Here is a 15,898-nt window from a genome sequence, read left to right on the forward strand (position 1 = left end):
TTTCAGACCTCACTTTCTGAGGTTTCAATGTCCAGTTATCTTCAATGCATTTGTAACATTTATTTATCTTATTTGGGGGCCGATGCACACATGTACCACACCATATGTGTGGAAGGCGCAGGATAGCTCCACCAAGTCTGTTTCCACCATGTGGACACTAGGGATCAGACTCAGGATTTTCAGACCTCACTTCTGTCTTAGTCTCCTGTCTCACAACTAGGCAGCCATGTTTAAAGGGAAACTGCTTTATTTAAGGGGGTAGTGCCTTGACCCGTTTGAATGGTAGTTTAACACTCTTTGAAGTTTCTCTTTTATTTCAGAAAAGTCACTCCAGAGAAACCATAAAAAACTATTTTAAACCAGCTAATGTCAGCCAGTCCTCTTCTAGAGTGATAAAGCAAATTTTCTCTTATTATATAATGCAAGGGTCTCTGCCCATGGGGTTTTCTCTGCTGGAGTGTGTCAGTGAATGAGGAATAAGGTGGCTGTTCTTTTGGGGACCTAGTCCCTGAAGTCACTAATGCCATGCTCAGTAATCTCCATGCCTTGAAGCACAGAAGCCCAGCCACAGCCAGGAGACAGTGATGCCCCTGCAGAGAGCAGCAATGTCAAGGCAGAGCTTAGTAGGTTGTTTAACTAGACCTAGACTTTCTGGTTCCAAATCCAAGTCCAAGAACAGCAGAGTTTTAGAGTTGGGTTAGTTGGGACAGAAGAGGTTGGGTATGTGACCCAGGGCAAATGATTTTTACCCCTAGAGTCTCAGCTTCATCCTCTTGGAAAACAATGAAGAAAGCCTTCCAACCTTAGTCTGTTATGGTGACAGTTCAATTAAATGAAGGCAGTAAAAATGCTAAATAACATTTAGTACAGGCAAGCTGTGTAATAAATGAAAAGATATTAAGAACTACATTTAAAATGCCCACTTAACAATAATATGGCTATTTTTATTTGTAATTTTTATATTATTATCGCCCATTGTCACTATTATGGCTAGGCATTGCCAGAGGCATAATAAACCAAGACAGTATTCCCTCTTTGCCCTCATACTCTCACTGTGGGCTTCGACTCTGGCTCAATAGCTGTGCCTTTTCTCTGTGTCTCTCTTTAAGGATGAGAACATGGTTTCATCATGTCTGAGCTCTGACTCCTTTATTCCTGTTTGGTGTTCAGTCAGACCATTGCTCTGCTTAAAATATGGAACTTAAAGAGTCTGTCTCAGGGGATTTGGAACTGAGAGAACCTCCTAATGAATTTGGGTTCTTCCCTGGGCAAAAGGGAGGGGACATAAGAAGTTTGCTAAGAATGTGGGTCCCTGACTGGCTTTCTTCTCTCTGTCTCCCTCTTTCTTCTTTTCTCTCACATCCCCCTTTCCCCTTATGCTATACTACTTTTTTGTTGTTGTTGTTGGTGGTGGTGTTTTTTTTTTTTTTCAAGTGTGGAAAGATCATAGCCATCCTCTGAAACTTGTTATTTCAGTGGTAATTCTTTAAGTTAGGGCAGGTGACTCTTGCCCCCACTGCCTTCATGTTCCCATGGATATATCTGGTGCATATTCACTTGTTTCACTCATCTGTAGAAGGGCTTGGGAAGCTGAAACCACAGCCAGATATGAATGAACCATACAATGAGGAGGGACTAATCCTTGTCTATTTTCCCTTTCATTTCTAAAATGTGTGTTTCCAAAGGTAGATACACATTTATATTTATTTATCCATTTGCCTATTTTTAAGGATTTATTTATGTGCATGAGTGCTTTTGCTACCTGTACATCATATGCACGTGGTGCCTGTGGAGGCCAGAAGAGGGTGTTGAATGCCCTAGAACTGGAGTTATAAATTCAAGTTATAAGTTGTGAGCTATTATGTGGATGCTCGAAGCAGACTGTGGGAAGAGCAACCAGTGCTGTTTGCCACTGACCCATCGTTCCACTCCTTCATTTACCTGTGGTTTTGTGAGCATGTTGGCATACACCTATGATCCCAGCACTCAGGATGCTAAGACAGAATGTCCAGCTTATAGCCTGCCTGGGCTGCACAACCTTGTCTGTAATAGAGAAGGCAGTTGCCAGCTTAACGTGTTCCTGGACTGTCCCATTGGCTCTCCTAGAACAACACATTTCTGTTAACCGTATACCACACAGCACCTCCGCAGATGCAAGGATCTGGAGAATAGAGAACGTCCAATAATAAAGACAGTGTCCAGATTTGCTGACTGGGAGGTGGTTAACTCTTTTGCACCTTCCATCCTTCCACTTTGACATCTAAAGTAAAGTCAACCTTAAAAAGTCCCTCTCTCTCCCGAGTTGACGTCCTCCAGTATGTGAGGCCACCTGGGTGTCCTGCATACATTTATAATACAGCACTTGAGCAGCTAATTGCATGGTATTTGCAGCCTATAGAGGTGGCTCCCACTTCAGAAGACGAATCTCCTTGGTAATGTACGGCTAACCACAGGATCCAAGAGGTTATGTGGAGGCTACTGCCGGGAAATGTAAGGCTGGCCTTGCAGGGGACACCATAAATACCCCAAATGGAGCAGAGGGACCACATGAGGCAGACAGGAGAGGCCTCTGAGACAGAGCGGGGATTCTTTTCATTATCCGTGTCTCCAGACTCCCCATGGCTCAGGGTTAAAATTTGTACCACACTCAAGTCCGCGTTGACCCCTTTGAGTGCTATTTTTCTCAAGTCCAAGTGTTTTATATCCCAGGTGCCATGCTGCTCTCTTAGACCCTAGATCACTACTGGGAGCATTCCTCTTCTTCAGGATGGATGATAAAACCGATTCTCTCCCTTCCTCCCTTCCCACTTCTTCACTCATTTCCAAGTTAATGAGGAACCACTGGACAGTCATCATGATAATACATTATTCGTTAGTTTAATAGACACTATTGGGAAACATTTTGGAATGTCTGTGTTCTAAGTAAAGCTAGGCATGGCCTTTCTGCACTCTATAAATAACCCTATAAGTAAGAATAATTAGCTCTTTGAAAGACAACAGAACTGAGAGCCAGAGAGGGTTAGTGATTTACTCAAACCCGCACAGGTACTGGGGGCAGACATTTTCCTTACATACAAATCTTAACTGGCTTTGATATTGCTGCACATACACACCATACTAAGAGAAAATAAAATGGAATCATTAATAGCTATATTCCTCATGGCCAAAGTGGCCAGCAGAATGATGGAAGTATGCAGAGGCCCAAACCAGCTCTCTGGAGATGAAAGAGAAAAGCCACAATCTTGAAGACTAAAACTATGCTCAACGAGATTACTGTGTAGCATTCAGCATCTGTATTAAAAAAGGTAAGAGAACTTGAAGACATATCAATAAAAACTACTCCCAAAGTAACCAAATCAAAACAAACCAAACAACCCCCCCCCACACAAACGCAAAGCAAAAAGAGAATTTAAAAAATTGTCAGAGCATCAGTGAGCTATAGGGCAACTTCTAGCATCTGGAAAATGGAAGTTCTCGAAGAAGAAGGAAACAAGGTGGAAAGTGGTGGAGGTGGAGAACCACTCACAGGGCTGAGCAGCTCAGGAAACCACGAGAACTTTCGTATTTACATAAGCTGAGTATAGGTTGCTTATGATTTAAGTCTCCTTCAAAAGACAATTGAATGCTTAAACAAAAAAAAAAATCATCATACTATTGTGGGGTTGGTGGCATACATAAAAAAATTTCAAATTATTTTGATATTTCACCTGTGTGTTCATTTGACTCTATACACTGCACTCAGACTTGAAACAGCAATATGCTGAACTGGAAATGCAGATGGTGATTAGCACAGAGATGCACACCTGGTCAAGATGCAGGGAATAAGAGACAGCAGAATACGGAGCCATAAGCAGGAATGTGTGTGGCACGCCCCTCACCCCCAGGCTCAGGGACCTTTGTGGAAGAAAGGATGGAGAGACTGTAAGAGCCAGGGATGGGGCTGTTTCTCTGCAAGGAGACCGTTTTCTGGACCCAGCAGGAGCAGGCTTGTGCACGGATAACTTCACAGTGGTTGTGGCTTGGGTGAAGGAGAGGGGAGTTAGGCAGGAAGCTCCACCCCTGGCCTGGAAGTTATTGACTGCTAAGAGCGGCCGTGAGAGGCGGAGTCTACGGCTACTAAAGTGTGACTTCCTGGTAGGTGATGAGTGGAAGGCCCGTGCCCTCGGATCTGGGAGGAGCTGAGGAGAGATCTGAGTGGAATCTAAACACACTTAGAAGTTCTTAATGAACTAATGACGACTGAGGAAAAAAAGACTCAGGAAACTCAAATATTGTAAACTTTAAAACAATCGTGCTGTATTTTAGCCTGATGGGTACATGTATGGGAAAAGCATACCAAACGAAGCAAAAAGCACACACCATAACATTCTAGAAAACAAAAACTAATCGATGGTAACAAAAGGCAGATCTGTGATTGCCTGGGGAGGACAGGGGGAAGTGCTCCCTGTCGAGGGAGCTTGGCTAGCTTGCCAAGCTAGACTTGCCGTGGTACCTATGAGTGTGTGCCCATATAAAAATGTATTGTGGTGAATATTTACACATGTTCTTTATTGTTTGATAACTGAACTTCAGCGAACCATTTAAAACTTCATAAAGGTTTGCTGTTTTTATTGCATGTGAATTTAACCTGCAACAAAGAACCAAAACAAATAAGATGCTTGGTAAAGGACAAGCCTGATGTGATTTTAGGATGGAGAATCCAGTGGCTGCTGCGCAATTTGATTGGTAGAGTAGCAGAAGGGGCAGAGAACTGACAGCTGCGTGGATGGGTGGAATGAATACGACTGCACAGTTGTTTCACAGCAGTTTGTTCCTACCCCATTGTCCCCACCCAGATGTCTGACCGCTGGGACTCGTGTATATCTACAAAGTTTCTGGGTCAGGGGTCTTACAGTGCTACCTTGGGGCCTTCCTCGAAGTTTGAAGTCATGCCAGGCTGTCCTTGTAGTTCCTTTTCATTAATATTTTTGTCTACGGAAATGTCAAATGACTTGTCACCCAATTAAGGTAGACCTATTTGACAGGTTCATTCCTCACTGAGGGAATCCAGTTGCCTGCGCTCTGGATGTGATGGTCTCCAGCAGCACACTGGTAAGACGTCTGGGAATTCACTCGGAGCTGGGTCTGTGACAGCGGCTGGTCCAGTGTTTTGAATCTCGCTGCACTCAGCTTCTGGTTGGATGCTGCAAGTGTGACCGATTGCTCAGGCTTCCGTGACAGAACAATAAAGTCAGGGTATCTGCGGCAGCGGGAGCATCTCAGGCGTTGTCTCTGTGTCCAAGTGTCCACGTGGCATGTGCTGCCCACCCCTTAGTCACTCAGGAACACTTCCGGCTATTCCAGTGATGGCGGGTGCTCCGCAATGCTGTGTTCAAATAATCCTCATTTGACAATCTCGATCGTTAATTTTATTAAATCATTAATAAATCATTAAAAACAGCTGAGCATATCTGTAAGGAAATTTCTAGATTACCTTAACAGAGGTGGGGAGAATCCCCTTGAACACGGGTGATGTCATCCCATGGGGCGGTTTCTGGACGGAAAACAGAACAAACAAACCCCGTGAGTGAGCTGGGTACCAGCACTCATCTCTTTCTGCCCCTTGGCTGTGAATGTGATGTGACCAGGTGCCTCACGTGCCTGCTGCTGTGCCTCCCGCCATCCCCAACATGGATTGTATCCTCAAACATCTTTCTGGTTGAAGATGATTTTAATCAGCTATTTTGCCCAAGAAATGGGTAAAGTAATGAGTACATCTTAAGAGAGAGATCTGTATATGATCACAGTTCTTGAGGCTGAAATCCAAGACACTGCCTTTCAAAGGCTCACCCTCTTGTTTCTTCTTCCACAGTTGTCTCTGGTATCTGTCTGCATGTCTCAGTAATCCCTCATTGTTGGGTCATCTGTCAGATCACGTTAGAAATCCCCGTAAAGGACCTGGTTTTACTTACTTACATCTTTAGAATATATCTTGTTGTCTCTTATCTTTTTTTATTTTCCATTTTTGCTCTATTTAGACTTACTCATGGACAAATGCCATCTAGAAATACTAAATTATGTAAATAAATAATCCAGAACTTTTACATTATACACTGCCCTGAGTAGGTTGGTAAAACCTTACAGTCTTGCCACCTTCCCTCACGGCACACATATTATCTCTGTCCGGGGGGTCTGTGTAGTCTGTGCTACCCACTGGTTAGTTACTCAGTAGCTCACCTGAGGACCCAATGGATGACTGGCACACTGCAATGCAACATTTCAGTAAGCCTCATTTTACTTAATATTGGCTGCACATACAGTAATGATGATGCCGACAACAACTTGCTCTAATGTATTGCTATTGTTGTTCTGTTTTACTATTATTGTTCTCTCTTACTATGTCTAACTTGAAAATTAAATTTCGCAGGGATGTGTTTATAGGTGATAACCTAGCATACAGAGGGCTCTTTGAAAGCTGTTCTGATGGGCATCTATTAGGGGTTCTGTTGTACAGTCATGTTCAGAGATGTTTCAACATACTAATTTAGTGGAGACATGATTGAGCTCACCACAGATGTGAAAGATGAGGCATGTATATCATAGCTGTCTTCTGCCATGTGCTGGGTTATCAACGCAGATGTTATCTATGTCCAGTTGGCCTTTCCTAAAGAGATGCTTCTTCTCAACCCTCTCCATCTCACTTTAGGCTGTTGTATTAGTAGTTCATGTTGCTATGATAACACACCATGACCAAGGCAATTTACAGAAGACACAGTTTATTTTGGCTTATGGTTCCAGAGGGAGAGTCCATGATGATGGGAGAGGCAAGACATCAGACAGCCCAGCAGAAAGCAGGAAGCACACAGAATCACAAGCAGGAAGCAGACAGAATGAACTGGGAATGGGGTGTATTAGTCAGGCTTCTCTAGAGAAACAAAATGTACGAGATGTGTCTACATATCTATAGGGGATTTATTAGAATTGCTTACAGGCTATGGCTCATCTAGTTCAACAATGGCTCTCTACCAATACATGGTCCAAGAATCCAGTAGTTGTTCAGTTCTCGAGCCTGTATATCCTGTCTTGTCTTTAGTATACATTGGAATCCTGAAGAAGTAGACTCTAATGCCAGTGAAGGAATGGACTTGGTAGGAGAGCAAAAGCAAGCAAACAAAGAGAGAGTAAACTTTCTTCTTCTACCTTTTATTTTAAATAAACTGCCAGCAGAAGGGGCAGCCCAGATTAAAGGTGGATCTTTAATCAAAAGATTAAAGACCTCAAAAGATCTAGATTAATGGTGTCTCTTCCCATCTCAAAGGTCTGGATTAGAAGTGAGTTTTACCACCTCAAATGACTTAATTAAGAAAAAATATATCTCACCGGTATGCCCAGACATTTGGGTTTTAGTTCATTCCAGATGTAGTCTAGTTGATAACCAAGAACGGCCACCACAAGTCCACCCCTTATCAACTTGACACACAAACATATTTATGTCATCATTAATTTCCAGATGAAAACAATAACCAAGTCATAATTATGCCTAACATGATACAACTATCCCACGTATAATAGCAAATACATTATATGTTTAGTCAGGTCATAATTATGTCTAACATGATATACCTATCCCCCATAAAATCACATTATAAATTTAGAATAGCTGGCAATATCTCTTGAGGGACATTCTTTCAGTACCTCAAATTTAAATATAATAACCACTGATATTCTCTTAACTGGTGTTACCTTGTGTGATGCTTTGGATGAAAATTGCCCCGAGAGACTCATAGGGAATGGCACTATTATGAAGTGTGGCCTTGTTGTAGGAAGTATGTCACTGGGGATGGGCTTTGAGGGTTCAAAAGCTCAAGCCAGAGCCAGCAGCTTACTCTCTTTCTCTTCCTGCTGCCTGTTGATCCAGATACAGAATTCTCAGCTCCTTCTCCAGTACCATATCTGCCTGGGTGCTGCCATGCTTTTTGCCATGCTGATAATGGTCTGAAACGCTAACCCTGTAAGCCGGTCCTAGTTAAATGTTTTTCTTTATAAGAGTTGCTGTGCTCATGGTGTCTCTTCACAGCAACAGAAACTCTACCTAAGACACAATACATAATAAAGAAACTGAGCAAAGAAAACACAAATAACTGTACAGGTAGATTCTTAAAAAAATATGGCAGAAACACTCATATCCGTTACAGTCCTCATTTCTCTAACTGGTCACGTGGCTTTAGCTGGCATTTAAAACTAACTTCCTCTAATCTATGTTTCTTCCACTCTCAGCAAGCACCTCAGCAGGTCTTGGATCTTTTTCCAGAGGAGTGACCCATGCCTTCATTCCTGATGGGGCTGTGCCCTTTGCCATCCTGCCTGGATTAGTTGGTTGTAGTACCACTGACTTTAATCACAGGACATGATATACTAAGAAACTCCCTAAAGGATCTCCTGTAGTCCATACATAATCTTTCTTACCTCCATTGTAGAGAAGCAATCCAATTTCCCCTTGATAATCTGGAGTAGATACTTACTCTCCTAATGCTGTTATTCCTTTTTTAGCCTGCTGGTTTAGGATCATCAGAAGCTTGAAGCGATGAGGAGAAGATTGAGCTTCTTATTTTCTCTCCTGGCAGGAGCACTCCCCACTCTGGAACCAAAACTTCTAGGCCAGCAGAACTTAAGTTCACAGGAACAGGAAGCAATTTTTTTTTCTCGTGGGTAACTAGGATGATAGTGAGTGGAACTACCCTCTTTTCCACCTGACTACAGGATAACCTGTGCCATATACTAGACACTGATCTAAAGCATATACCACTTTCTGGAGAGCCCACTCCCAGCCTTCCAGGCTACTGCCACCTAATTGCCACTGTAACTATGTCTTCAAAGGGCCATTCCATTTTTCTATCAGGCTAGCTGCTTCAGCATGATGGTTAACATGGTTAAGACCAGTACATTTCATGACCATGTCTCACTTCTCTGACTGTGAAGTGAGCTCCTTGGTCAGAAGCAATACTGTGTGGAATACTGTGACCGTGGATAAGGCATTCTGTAAGCCCACCGTTAACGGTTTTGGCAGAAGCATTAGGTGCAAGAAAGGCAAATCCATAGTGAGAATAGGTATCAACTCTAGTAAAGACAAAGGATTGTCCTTTCCTCAGAGGAAGAAGCGGTTCAAAGTAGTCCACTTGCTTCAGATTGCTGACTGGTCACCCCGGGGAATGGTGCATGTCTGAGTGTCAGTGTTGGTCTGTGCTGCTGGCAGATGTGGCACTCAGCAGTGGATGGTGCCAGGTCAGCCTTGCTGGCTGGCAGTCCATGTTATCAAGCCCACGGATAACCCACATCTCCGCACCATGGCCACGTTGCTCATGGGCCCATTGGCAATGACAAGGATGGCTGGGGAAAGAGGCTGACTGTCCATAGAACAGGTCATCCTATTGACTGGATTGTTGAATTCCTCCTCAGCTGAAATAAGCTTTTGGTGGGTATTTACATAGGACACAGATATCCTCACATTTTCCACTCATTTGGAGAGATTTTTTTTCCACATACTTCTTACCCAGATATTTTTTTTCTCATGAATTTTCTAATCATCCTCTTTTCAAATCCAGCCAACCTATTGGCTACAGTCCATGAATCAGTGAAGAAGCACACATCTGGCCATTTCTCCTCCCAAACAAACTGTAGTACCGTGTGTACTGCCCAAAGCTCTGCCCACTGCGAAGATTTCCCTTGGCTGCTTTCTTTCAGGGCTGTCCCAGGAAGGGGTTGTAATGCTGCAGCTGTCCACTTCTGGGTGGTGCCTGTAGGATGTGCAGAACCATCAGTAAACCGGGCCCTGGTCTTCTCTTCCTCAGTCACCCAATCATGGGGCATACCCATGAGGCTGTTGATGCATGCTTAGCAGCAGTCAGCTTCAAAACGGGAGTAGAAACCATTGGCATTTGGGCAACTTCATGTAACTTGCTTTTGCCTTCAGGACCTTCTCGGGCCCAATCACAGATATATGATTTTCAATTTGATAATGGATCCTCGCTGTGCACATCCTAATCTATGACTTGGCAGGACACTTAATACCCAGCTCATGGTGGGGCAGCTCAGGTCACGTGATAACTTGGTGGCCCATTGTCAAACATCCAATTTCCACTAAGGCCCATTAGGAGGCCAAGAACTGTCTCTCAAAGGGAGAATAGAAGTCAACCATGATGCCCAAGTCTGCAGCAAATTCTTTACTTAGTAGGGTTTTTGTTTATTTGTTTGTTTGTATGAGTTGTTCCCTATTGCCTGACATTAACTGATATATAAAGGCTTTAAAATATTGTTTATAGAACTAGAAACATGATAAAGCAGTTAGGATAAATTCTTTCCCATGACACAGGTCAGGTTGTTGAAAACTTCCTGCAATTCTTGCTGTAAGAAGACAGAAGGGTCTTACCTTTTTGAGTACCAGCATGAACACAAAGACACACTAAAATTAAAACAAACTGTTACACAAACATAAATTTCACTCACAACTGTTATTCCTGTGTAAGTTTTCATTTCTGTAACCCAGATTCTCAGGCTTCTACAGGCTTACTCCAAGAGTTTTATTCACCATGAAGTGGGAGAATAATTGTCTACAGATGATGGTGAAGTCTTGCTCTGATCCCAAAGGTATCTTCTGTGATTCGCCTGTAGGCCTGCCAAAGGCTCCAAACAGCATCTCTATCTGCCACTGTTACCTCGAGTGCCACTGGTTCTGCTACATCATATGGTCCAAGCAGTAGAGCAACCTACACAGCAGACTGGCCTTTTAAAAGAGTCTTCTTCCGTTCCAGGTCCCACTCTAATCTAGCAGCTTTCTGAATCACTTTTATATGGGCTGGACTAACACCCACAAGTGAGGAATGTGATGTCTCTAGGATCCAAATAGACCCACTAAATATTGTGTTTCTTTTCTCGGGGTGGGAGGGACCAGATGCAGCAACTCTTCCTTCACCTCAGACAGAATATCTTTGCACTCCCCATGCCACTGGATTTCTAAAAACATCACCGAGGTAGAAGACCCTTGAATTTTGGTTGGGTTTATTTTCCATCCTCAGATGTGAGTACGTGTTACCAACAAGTCTTAAGTGGTTGCTGCCTCCTGCTTCCTTGGTCCAGTCAGCATAATGTCATCAATATAGTGAATGCATCAATGGGATATTTTACGGAAGAGGCAGGTGATCAAGATCCCTTCTAACTTATGACACAGGGCTGGAGAGTTAACATACCTTTGAGATAAAACTATAAATGCATACTGCTGGCCTTGCCAAATAAAAGGAAATTTCTTCTTGTGGTTTTTATGGACTGGTACTGAGAAAAAAGACATTTGCTGGATCAATGGCTGCAAAATGTGCTCAAGTAAGGACTGCCGAATCTGGCCCAGGAGTCACAAGTTGACTGAGTTTTCAATAGTCAACTGTTATTCTCCACAATCCATCTGTCTTCTGCCCTGACCAGACAGGAGAGCTAAAGAGACATGTGATGGGGACCACCACCCACACATCTTTCAAGTCTTTGATGGTGGCACCAATTTCTGCAGTCCCTGCAGTGATGTGATACTTTGTTTTGATTCACTCTTTTCCCTGGTAGAGGCAATTCTGAAGGCTTCCATGCAGCCTATCCAACCGTAATCGCTCACTCCACAAGTCAAGGAACTAATCTATAAATTTGCCAACTTCTAAATATATCTATCCCAATTATACATTCTGGGACTGGAGGAATAAACTCAAGATAATTTTGGAGACTTATTGGAAGTACTGTGGGTCTAACTTCAGCCACAACTCTGTTAATCATATGACTTCCATAAGCCCCTTCTTTAACTAGAAAGGGTCACCATGTTTCTTGGGGTCCCCAAGAACAGTGTCAATTCGGAACCAAATCCTATAGACCCCAGAAAGTCTGATTGTTTCCTTTCCCCCAGTGTACAGTTACCCTTGTAGAAGGACATAGATCCCTCTGGGGAAGGACTGGAGAAAAGCTAACAGTTAGGTATTCTAGCAAGGCCTTCCTCGGGGAAATCTGTCTATCCTTTTCTTCAAGAGGTTCTTGGCCAGCAAACTCAATTAAGTCTAGAAACTGGTTCGTGGAGTGAGCTTACTTTTGCTGTTAACCAATGGGTCAAGGTGATACACCCTCAAAGCCCATCCCTACCCTACGTGGCCTACTTCCTCCAGGAAGGTTCCACCTCCTAAAACCTTCCACAACCTCCCCAGACAACACCACCAATGGGGACCACGTGTTCTAATATGTGAGTCTATGGGGGACATTCTAGCTGAAGCTACCACAGCTGCTGTCATCTTGAATGGTCCAGTGGCCTCTAGAGGGCTAACTTGCTTCCCCAGGAGGCCCAGCAATCTTTGCAGAACAGAGGGGTGGACACCAAGTCCATGTCATTTTAGCTCTTCAGGAACAACAAGGATCACATTAAAAAAATAACAGCACCATCGTGTCTCTGCCTACCTTCCCAGTGTCAAGCCGAGCATAGCCTGTGCTCTAGGTGGTACTGACCATCTCGGTATTCTAGGCCTCTTCTCTAATCAGGGCCTCCCCAGATGCTGTTTCTCTCACTTACAGCCCTCTGTGTTTTTCCCTGGTACCTGCTGTCTTCAGCAAAGGGCTCACCTCATGGGGGATGGTATTCTCAGATTACCCCAATCCTCAACAAACACCACCCCTGGGTAGAGACAGACACTGCAATGTCTCTCTCTCTCTTTTGAGGGTGCTGTGACTTTTGATGTCATTTGTGTCATCAATGCTGTCCCATTACTCAGACTCCATAAAAGGAGGGGAAATTTTCAGTCTGCTCATCATGCTAGCCCTAGACCTTAGAACATGCTGCATAGTACATTCTCAGTGTTTCTTGAAAGAAGGAAGGAAGGAAGGAAGGAAAGAAGGAAGGAAGGAAGGAAGGAAGGAAGGAAGGAAGGAAGGAAGGAGCTAGTTACTTTGAGTCCACTGACCTTTAGCTCTTTGCCAGTTGGCCAGTCATTCATTCTCTCTACCTTTTAGGCTAGAGGTTCCAGAGGTGGCATGACAGACAGTGAGGAAAGAGACCATTTTCTTTTTCTTTTTAATTTTAATTATGTATTCATTTTACATTTTTGTCATAGCCCCCTCCTTCCTCTTTCCCACGTCCCAACCTCCTTCCCTGTTTCCCCTATCTCCCCTTCCCTGCTCCTCAGAGAAGGGGAGCCCTTGTCACCCATCCCCCACCCCAGCATATCAACTGTGCACATCCTCTTCCTCTGTGGTCTGGTGAGGTAGCCCCACCAGGGAAAAGTGATTGAAAAGCAAGCAACAAAGTCCATGTCAGAGTCAGCCCCCATTCCCCTTACTAGAAGACCCATATGAAGATTGAGATGCTCATCAGCTACATCTGTGTAGGGGGACCTACACAGTTGGTGTATGGTCTTTGGTTGGTACTTCAGTCTCCACAAGCCCTACCTAGGCCCTGGGTAGCTGGTTCTGTCAGTCTTCATGTGGAGCTCCTGTCCTTCTCCCTACTCTCCCACAAGGCTCCCTGTTCTCTATCCAATGATTGGTTGTGGGTCTCTGCATCTGTTTCCCTCAGTTACTAGGTGGAGCAACTCAGAGGACAGCTATGCTAGGCTGTAAGCTTAGCAGAGTAGCCTTAATAATGTCAGGGGTTGGCTGTCTCCCATAGAATAGACAGTGGAAATGGTTGAAGAGAGGGAATAGGGTAAGAGAGGGAGCACGGAGGAAAATGAGGGTCAGTATCAGACCTGGGGAGAGGGTGGGTGGGAAGACAGAGGGCACACAGAGAGAAGAGAAACCTTGGATGAGAACTTTTCTGTGACAAATTTAGAGGCCTATGACAGGGTAGGATTCTGAGAGGATATGAGGATGACTAGCTGAGACTACAAGTAACAGGGGTCATGGAGACTGAAAAGGCCACCCTCTAACTAGACACAGCTCCTAGTGGAGGGGAACACCAATCCACCCCCCAAAAAACTTCAACCCAAAATTTATCCTGCCTATAAGATGTGCAGGGACAAAAATAAAGCAGAGATTGAGGGAATGTCCAGCCAATGACTCTCCCAACCTGATATTCTCCCTATGGGAAAAGAGACCATTTTTCTAAGACTGTTTTTCTAAGCAGCTGGATTAAGGTCAGGGAGGAGGGGAAGAGGTGGCCAGAGAACAGGGTTAAGCATGAATTCATTTGATTGAAACTCCTCTTGGTTACAGCTGCCCCATTCATTAGCATGGGAAGGTGAAGGTTGGATATCATTTTAAACAACAGTTTGAGGCATTTCTATTCTGGTTCAGAAACTGCTTAAATATTTTATGAGCTTTTAAGACTGGGAGAAATTAAAGCAAGTATGTAATCTTGTTCTCTGTGTATATAAATATATACACATATGAAATTTAAATATACTCACACAAAATCTTATTGTAGAGAATCTCATAAATCTAAAAAAGATAGGGAGTCTAAAAAAAACCCTACCCATATGTAAACATAATATGAAAATATATTCAGTGTTAATTTCAGAATTTATTGCAATCTGCAGTGTGTCTTTAACAATCGCACGTACAATCTCCCAAGAGCGAGATAGAATTTTTTTAAATGAAATATTTTGCATAAAATATTTTGATATTTAAAAAAACCAATATAACTTTTAAAAGCCACAAAAGATATGGATATGTCTAGCAAGAGTTTTCGGGGAAGAGGAATTTTTTTTTGGGGGGGGGTCATTTTGCTGTAGTTTCTGTCCTCTGAAAGTAGGACCAATGTGCTAGATAATTATGTACTTTGAAATCATTAAGGGGCTTTCAACAAATAATTTATCTCGTGTTCAAATGGGAATGTAAATAAATGAGTGATTTTTTTTTCTTGTTAATTATAATTCTTGGGAATTACAATGTCTAGGCACCTCTCCAGGACCACAAACCCACCCATGAGTCAGAAAACGAGACCAACAATTTAAGATAGAATCTAATGAAGTTTTTTTTTTTCTTCTGTTGTTGTTGTTTCTTTATCTTCCAGGGATCATTTTCTTCGATTTTCAGATCGTTTTAGAAACAGACACCAACAATGAAGGTAACCTCCATGGTCTGGCATTTCGGACGTGCATGCCTGCATTGGGAAGCTGTCTGTCCGGCAGGAGTGTTGGTTCCCGTTAAGTACGTAGTATGCAGATTTCATCACAACTTGCTGTACCCAAGCATCTTTCACCAGACGAACTGTCGAGTCCCTCTCTGTTTCTGCCAAAACGAAGCACAAAGAGCCCATTTTTCCGTGGGACTCCAGCTAAGGACTCCTCCAAACCACGAACATTAGAACAATTGAGATTTACAGCTGACTTCAGATTTCTGATCAGTTCTGTGCAGCCTCGAGTTGATTACCATAAGACCCGGTTATGTGCATTAGGGAGCGTCTCCTGTAAGTGATCTCCTGACTTCCGCGCTTCCCTCCCTTTAAAAACCAAATGTAATTCATAAAAGAGGCCCAGGATTTGCAATTAAAATTGAAGCGTGTTGCCTCGAACCAGAAAGGCTGCTGCAGCCTGACCTCCTGTTCTCGTAGAGTGTGTGTGTGTGTGTGTGTGTGTGTGTGTGTGTGCGTGTAGTTGGTTTTCCTCATTTTCCTTCAACCAAAGGAAAACAAGTTTAAGGGTAAGCAGGGAAAGTGGGAAGTCTCAGGATTTTTAAGGATGGGAAGGGTTTGTAAATTCCACTTTGGAGAAGGGAACACAGCAAGCCGCAAACCACCACATAAAGAGGCCAGAGGTCAACATCGGGGTCTTCCTCTACAGCTCTCCAGCATCCTTTTTGAGACAGGCTGTCTCACAGGATTCAGGGCTCTGTGTCAGCTGGAGAGGTTGGCCAGCAAAGGTCCTGCCATCCTCCTGTCTCCACCAACTCGGCACAGGGATTAGACATA

At 43.5% G+C, this 15,898-nt stretch overlaps 1 long non-coding RNA gene across 1 annotated transcript in view; it reads left to right on the forward strand.

Annotated features, from left to right (window-relative positions):
• LOC132655297 (uncharacterized) overlaps positions 1–15,499 on the forward strand; it is a 56,141-nt gene extending 40,642 nt beyond the window's left edge. Inside the window, exon 3 of the long non-coding RNA XR_009593077.1 lies at positions 15,002–15,499. This is a non-coding gene — a long non-coding RNA (uncharacterized LOC132655297). The remainder of the gene's footprint in view (positions 1–15,001) is intronic.
• The last annotated feature ends 399 nt before the right edge of the window (positions 15,500–15,898 follow it).

This window comes from Meriones unguiculatus, chromosome 7, assembly GCF_030254825.1.
Source record: "Meriones unguiculatus strain TT.TT164.6M chromosome 7, Bangor_MerUng_6.1, whole genome shotgun sequence".
NCBI lineage: Eukaryota > Metazoa > Chordata > Mammalia > Rodentia > Muridae > Meriones > Meriones unguiculatus.